Consider the following 8183-nt stretch of genomic DNA (forward strand, 5'->3'; position numbering starts at 1 on the left):
ATTTATAATGGGAGAGTTTTTATTTTATTTTTATTACATCGATTTTTTATAATTTAAATTCAAGATATAATTAAGTTATTTATTTAGAATTGTTTGAAAATTATAAGATCCATCAAATCATTGGAAATATTTATGAAAAAAGTTTGTTAATTAAAATATTTAAGAATAAGGTTTTTGTTTAAAACTCGTCCAATATCTTTCAATTTTAAAAAATTTTGATTAAAAAAAATTATATATCTATTATATATATTTTTAATCTCAAATTATATAAATATATTAAAAAAAAACTTCTAGCCCAACAATATTAAATGTTGTCTTATTTCTTTAAAGACAAAAATTCAAGTTCTATTTGTCACATATTTTAAATGAAAAGCAATTTAAAAAATATGTTAAATTTATTGTTTAAATATATTTCTATTTTTATACCTACAAATCATCATATCCAATTAAATGATTACATATATATCATTTTAGTATGCTAAAATATCACTAAATGAACATTAAATGTAACATATATAATCATTTAATTGTGTAGGAAAAAAAAATTGAAGGATATTTAATTTCTCAGAAGATAAAGATATATTCAAAATTTTGAATTCCATATTATTTTTCTTTATCTTTATTTGTTTCTTACCTTAGTATATATTATCGCTAATCATCATTCATTTCATTTTTATTTTCTACAAACCAACTGATGTTTTCTGTCGTTTCAATATATTTTGTTTCATAGAATACGCTACTATCTATTAATTTATTGTTTCCATAAAAAATGCTACCCCAAATAAAAATCGAAAGTATTTACGAAACAAACAGAACACCAAGAACGCCGTCGTGCCACTTAGATATTTTATGCCAATAACAAGTGCAACGTGTAATGTGTTTGAGTAATTATTGATGCATCGCTGGCTTAATCAGTCCTGCCCGGGATCTACGGGCAGACAGGTCTGGGCAGGGCAGACAATGACTTCCTAGACAGAACCTTATGCCATGGAGCCCACCTAAGAAAAAGAACCTTCGATGTTCTCACGAGTGGCAACCGTGGACCCCCACGTGTTTGGACAATTTGGTTTTGCTTATCCTTTTAATATTTTCAATCAAACCCCCTAGTGTTTCATAAATATATACAAAGGCCCATTACTATATAAATATTACAGTTACCACCCTTTATAATTTCCCATGTTTCCAACATTTACTAAATTGGAAAGGAAAGTTTGCACAAATAGAAAAGGGTTAATAACTTTGTAAGGATAATTAATTTTTCTTTGTGTATATTTTTAGTCATCACTGGCTTATTTGCGTGCGATTTACAATTGAACTCTCTTTTAGTATTAAAAAAATTATATAAATAGCTAGTTTTTGACGAATTTAACGTCTCTAACCATCTTCTCCGGCCAATATAAATTTTATGGTGACCTTGTACTTCATACCTAGGTTTTTAGATTTTCTTTTAAGTAATTAATATTTTCGGTCCATGATTTTGATTTTTGGTTGAAGCCTCTCGATGTTGAAATCCCATATTTCCTCAATCCAAATCAATAGGGGCACTATTATTTGGTATCCTCATGGTTCATGTCACTTTAGAATAAACATGAATGGTTCATCTTGTTCCAACCTAGCATAAAAGAGTAGATATGTTGGGATCCTTCAAGACGACCATATCGAATGGGTTTGCAAATTTTATGGCCTCATTGGTGGGATTAACAGTCTCACAGTTGAGTTTTATAAGTTTCGTAAAAGGATTTCAACTTCTGGATAAACTTTACATCAATGAATCTATTCTTGAAACAAACTAACAGGTGATTACAAGTGGTTTTGGGTAGTGAATCATCAAAAAGATTGATAAAATAAGTCATAGCAAAATCGTCTATGATTGTTGGAAAATCATAAAGAAGTGCAAATGTGGTAGATAAACAAAATACTTATAAATAATCTAAAAACCCGAGGACGAAGAACAGGGTCGCCATAGAAGATGACCCGCGAGTCATAGGATATATCAGAGTCTCTGGAAACCTGCTAAACCTACAATACCATGACACAATTAAATTTTTTGAACATTATAAAGGAGTTTAATGGTAAATTGTGTACAAAAAAATTCTTAAATAACTAAGGAACTGTGTTGGAAGCATATGAATACTTAAGATGTCTGAATTTCTAAGAGAGTTTGTAACTTTAAGTTTTGAATTTTTAACATCCTGTTTGGCTGGAACATCTAAATTAATGTGTTGATTGACCATTTTACAATTCAGTGTTATTTTTTGTAGAATTCAATGTTTTTGTTTATAAAATAACCAAACTATCTTCTTGAATAATTATAGAAAAAAAGTATAAACACAATAAATAATTCAAATTAGTCACACCCCCAAATCGGAACAGCAAAAACGTTCGGGGGTGGAGGACGTCATGTACAATATCACAAGAATTGCATCACAGTAATCAAAGTAAACACAACCATTACATTGTATAAGTAAAGTATTTACATCTGTTTGATACATAATTTGTATGACAACAAAATGTATAACAAAAGTATAAAAGACACGACTCTAGAAGCTCTGTTTTTTTAAAACTTGCGGGTGTAGCTGTCTACCCCTAAGAATACAAGTGGTTTTGAAAGTGTATCAACATTTAAGTTGGTGAGTTCATAAGAATGTTTTTGTAATGAAAACATGTCCTTGAAATCTGTGAAATGTTTGTATGTTTCTCAAGAAAATCCAATATTTTCCTTACTAATGTAAAGTAGTTTTAAACCCATAGACCCAAAATGTTTGTTCGTTACTATATTTTGTAGTTGTGTATGAAAGTATTGGTATGTATTCCTGGTTACCACCAGTTGTATTGTGTTGTATTGTATTATTTTGTATGAAACCTCTTGTATGAAATCCCTGGATATCACCAGTAGTTATGTATAGTAATGTACTGTATGAAAATACTGGCTACCACCAGTATGTATAGAATGTTCTGTATGAAAATGCTGACTACCATCAGTATGTATAGTATGTTATGTATGAAAACCCTGGTTGCCACCAGTAATGTATAATAGTTTTATTACTTAAAATAAAACCATGTGTTTGTATTCCCTGGAATCCTCCAGTTGTAGTGTATGATAGTTCTATTAATTAAAATAAAACTATTTGAAGAATTGAAATCCTGTAAACAAATGTTAGTTTATATTGTTGTGAGTTTGGTATAACCATGCTCGATATGACCTAGTGACATCTACGACATTCTTCAGGCGTCGGAACGGTATGATATTTTTCACCCCAAGCATGCATGCCTAACTGTAGCTAGTAGTTTAGGTGTAGGATTGTCAGTCTCGTATAGATCTATACACAAATCTCACACTCTCCTTCCAGGAGACTCTGGTTATACTGTGGTAGGATTTAGTTCCGCACCTCGGAGAGTACAATTGAAGTAGTGTCTCACAACCCTGTATTAGCTAGTTTACGTGTAGTGTTGTAGTGTTCCCTTGTACTCGAAATCGTATGTATATCTCGTAGAGTTAAAATAATTATACTCAAATAATTATTCAGTAATGTACTCTTATATTCGGAAATAGTGTTGTTTACTATAAACTATATATACATCATAGTTTATATGTTTGCTTTTGTATAGTGCTCTTGTATTAGTAAAACTATGCAATGTATCCCAAACTATACCAATTATAGTTTTTCTTGTCTCTTGTATTGAATTCTATAAAGGATCGGTAATGTTTCCAGACTATATCGCCTATAGTTTGATTGTATGTTATGTATGTATTGAAAGCTTTGCTTTTACAGTTGTAATTTGAAAACCGCCCATATGCTCAACATGTTACAAAAGGGATAACAATATCTAAATATTTTTATAAAATGTAGTGTTTTTCTCGGTTTGTATCAATTGCAAAAGTTTTTAAATATGTTTGAAATCATTTGCATAAACACAAAAATCCTTGTGTTCTACTTGTATTCCCCCATGAAAACGTTAAAAACAGTAAAAATGTAGGGGTATGAACTCACAGTTGTTTGTGCATGTGTTGAATAACGAGACTGGAAAGATGACCCTCGAGTTGATGTATGCAGAATTAACAGATTCTTAATGATAATTAAACACATAATTGTATTTAAGATTAGCAGAATCATTAATTTAAAGTGTTAGAAACACTTATTTTTGTATTAGGAATAGTTACCGAGAGTGGTTGAAGTGAAAGGGTAGGTTTTCGGTCAAAGCTAAATCCGAAAACTAGGTTCTCGATCTAGTGAGTTTTCGGCTGGAAACTTGTTTTCGGCCAACATCAGGTGTTCGGTCCTCCTGGTGTTTTTGGCCCTTTGAAGATATGAAGGTTGTTCTTGGTGTTTTTGAGGAAAAATATGAAGATATGAAGGTTTTCTCCTGATGATCTAAGTGTTCTTGGATGATCCTTGGGAGAGATTTGGGACTGCTTTCGAGTGAAAAAGTGGGAAAATGACCTAGTTTTCGGATGAAACGAATATATATGGTTGGGTTTTCGACCGGAGATGGGTTCTCGGCCGAAATTGGCTTTCGGCTCGAGGGTTTTTGGCCGAAAACACATAGCTGAACGAGATTAGTTGTTTTTCAAAAACCAAAAACATGAACATTTAAAAACTCAGATGATTAAATTGATTTTTGATTTCACATCATGAAAAATAATTTGATTTCACGAATGAGGAGTGATTTTAGCAACTTCGTACTTGACCAATAAAGGAGATCGGAGACCGACGTTGGCGAGGGCGATGCTTTCGAGGGCGGAACTGACGATGTCGGAGCTTGGCATCAGAGGTCATAGTTCGGTGGTGGGAGTCGATTTCATGGAGGTGGGAGTGATATCAAAAGTTGTGTGAAACGTTTGGGTATACAAGGTCGATATGGGGGCGACGGTGTTGTGCGGATCGACGATGGGAGGAGGTGGCCGACGATAGGATGAGGTGTTCGGTGATGGGAGGAGGTGGTTAGCGTTGGAGGTGGGAGGAGACATGAGAGAAGATCTAGTGAATGTGGGTTATCGAAGCGTTCATATGAGGGCAATAGAAAGAATGACATGTATTTTTTTTTTATTCATATACAAGTTCAAGTCTAAAAGTTTAAGAGAATTTTAAGAAGTTAAGAGCCTTTTATTTATAGACTAACAAACGCTCCATATCTGAAATAATAAGAGCATGTCTCTTAATTTCTCGATTAAAAGGAAACGAAAAAGCCCCAAAATGTGTACATGGGACAAAGTTAATTACCATTACCTTTACAGATCATTAAACCATAGATAAAATTGTTATTATGCATCATATAATCAATTTCACTTACACGTCCAAACCAAAAAAGATATCAACTACACACATACTCTAACATAGATACATGAATCATATCTTCTGAACGACGCACGTTTTGAACCCATTCCAAGTAAATCACGTGAAACACCAATAATATTTTAGGTCTATTAGGAATCTTAATTGTAGAATTGTTCCCCTCAAGCCCTAGCGACCGACTCCAATTGGCATATTCTATATATAACATTTATCAATTTGGGTTTAATGTAGCTAAGGTATAATCAAGCTACAATACCCTTTTTCTTAGTTGTTTAAAAGAATTTTGTGGACTCCTATACATACACAAAAGTTTATGGTTCAGCTGAAAAGCCATGTGTGTGTTTGACTCTTCCTTTGCGTAAGTGGTGATTTCAATTCCTCCCCCGGCCTCATATTTTATTTATGAGGCTTTTGTTGTATGGTTTTCTCTCTCTCTCTCTCTCTCTCTCTCTATATATATATATATATATATATATATATATATATATATATATATATATATATATATATATATATATATATATATATATATATATATATATATATATATAAAATTAGCCTGAAATTTTAATACCCTTTTACATAACTTCGTTTTTAATCACTTTAAATAATTAAATTTACAACTTCTTTCACATTCTTTTTAACAAAATTTGTTTTTGACGAATTTATTTTGGTATAGTCAAAATTTTCAAATAATTATTTCTTTATAAGCGTTTTAACAACATTTGAGAAGTTGTGGATTATTGTAGATAATGTTACATGATTTTTTTGACAAAGTTATATTAATAATCCCTATAAAAAAATCACTTAATTAATTTTCTTTTAATTTATAAAGTTAAAAATGGTCATTCAAAGTTTTATGTATGGTCCCTAAAAAATATTAGATCTGACGTAAAGTGCGGATAAATCCCACTAGTTATTTACAATAACCAATTAAATTGTTTTATCAAAATTTAATAAAAAATTTGAAACAATTTTATTTATTACAAAAATTGAAGAAGATGACATAATATTATCAACTATAGATCTCTGCAAGATTTTTTTTTTTTTTTTTTTTTTTTTTTTTTTTTTTCTATTAATTAGTCAACTTTCTAAAAAGAAAAAAGCGTACATGACTCAAAATACCACAAACTTAGATATTTGCTCCTTTCGGTTAACCTTTACCATGTCTATAACAACGACACATGTTTAAAGATGAGTTCAAATATGTTCAGTAAAACATAACTTTCGAGATTGTTATGCCATTTTATGTGGCTCAAAAATAAATATGACTTTGACTATGACCAGTTTAAAAAAGTTTTAGTAAATAAATAAAATAACAATAGAGAGTTCTGCTTGATTTTAATGTATGTGGTGACTGGTGATAGACTTGCGTTTAGTAAACTTCATCCATCAAAAGTTGGAAAATATAGTTGCAATAAAAAATAAATCGTACATCGAAATCAATATTAATATATGATTACCATTTACCAATTGCTTGTAAAAATAAATATATTTCTAGAATAGCTCTCCACTTGATTATTTTTAAACATATATAATTATTAGTTCCAGTTTTTAAATTTTCATAAATTGTCCAGACACACGTGCAGACACCTCTAATCTCTAAACGGTAAATGAAAAATATTATGACTAGAGACAATTATGTTGGGATGTTATTGCTAATCAAAATCAAATAGGAAGGGTAAATTGAATTTAAATGAATTATCAAGGAGGCTTGCTGCAATTAAACAATTCTCAAAGGAGTCACACTCATCTCCAAGTTGACAGAATTTAAAGTTATTAAAAATATCCAAATGGTCGCGTGAATATTGAGACATTCATGTTTTCTTTTAGTTAATTCCAAATATTAACTAATTACATTTATGGTATTTTAAAATATTTAATATTTTTCTAATACTAGATTATTCCATTGATTGTTTTTATATTCCTCTCTCTCTCTCTCTCTCTCTATATATATATATATATATATATATATATATATATATATATATATATATATATATATATATATATATATATATATATATATATATATATATATAGTAGGTGTAAGATACATGTATTCTAAATAATTGTTAAATTAATACAATACTTGTAAGTAAATACTTTATTATCTTTTATTATCTAAGTATATAATTCAACCCAAATAACAAAAAAAATCCTATGTAATTGAACCCAAATTACACAAAAAAAAAAAATCATTAATGAAATATTTTAAATAATTGATAGAAATCATAGATTTTCAAATACTTCTTTGAATACAAAATTAGATGTCTTATTGGTAAGGTTACCTTCATTGTCTAAAATTAATATTTTCAGTCTGTCTCTGTTTTTAACTCTAGACAATGCAACATACAATTGTTCATGAGTAAACACTAGTTGTCTAAAAAACACACCGACCTTTGATAGCGACTGTCATTGACTTTTGTTTATTGTCATCGCAAAGTATACAACAAATGGAAATTGTCTTCTCTAAAAGGTGAAATGTATCCTTTTATCCGACGGGGTCAGTGACATTTTGGAATAAACATACGTTTTCCTATATTACTTCCAGAAATTATCTCTGCTTCTATAACACACTTACCTATTGCTATAATTCGCAGCCTTGTTCCATTACACAAACCGTATTTCTGATCAATATTCATCAATAGTATAACCGAAACACCGACTTTTAATACCAATTTATGAATTGGCATACCTGAAGGTCTAAGCCCATTTTGAACATCATGAGAGTATATAGATTCGTCAAAGTCATCATGTACAAAATTCAAATGATAAAGACTGTCTGAACTTAAGTATTCTTTTTCATCTTCAGAAAATAATGATAACAAACGATTGTTTATTTCTTAAACAACTTCATTTTTCGGTGCAAGGATTATTCTTTCTTAA

The sequence above is a fragment of the Lactuca saligna genome, chromosome 1 (genome assembly GCF_052625555.1).
Source record: "Lactuca saligna cultivar CGN05327 chromosome 1, ASM5262555v1, whole genome shotgun sequence".
Classification (NCBI taxonomy): domain Eukaryota; kingdom Viridiplantae; phylum Streptophyta; class Magnoliopsida; order Asterales; family Asteraceae; genus Lactuca; species Lactuca saligna.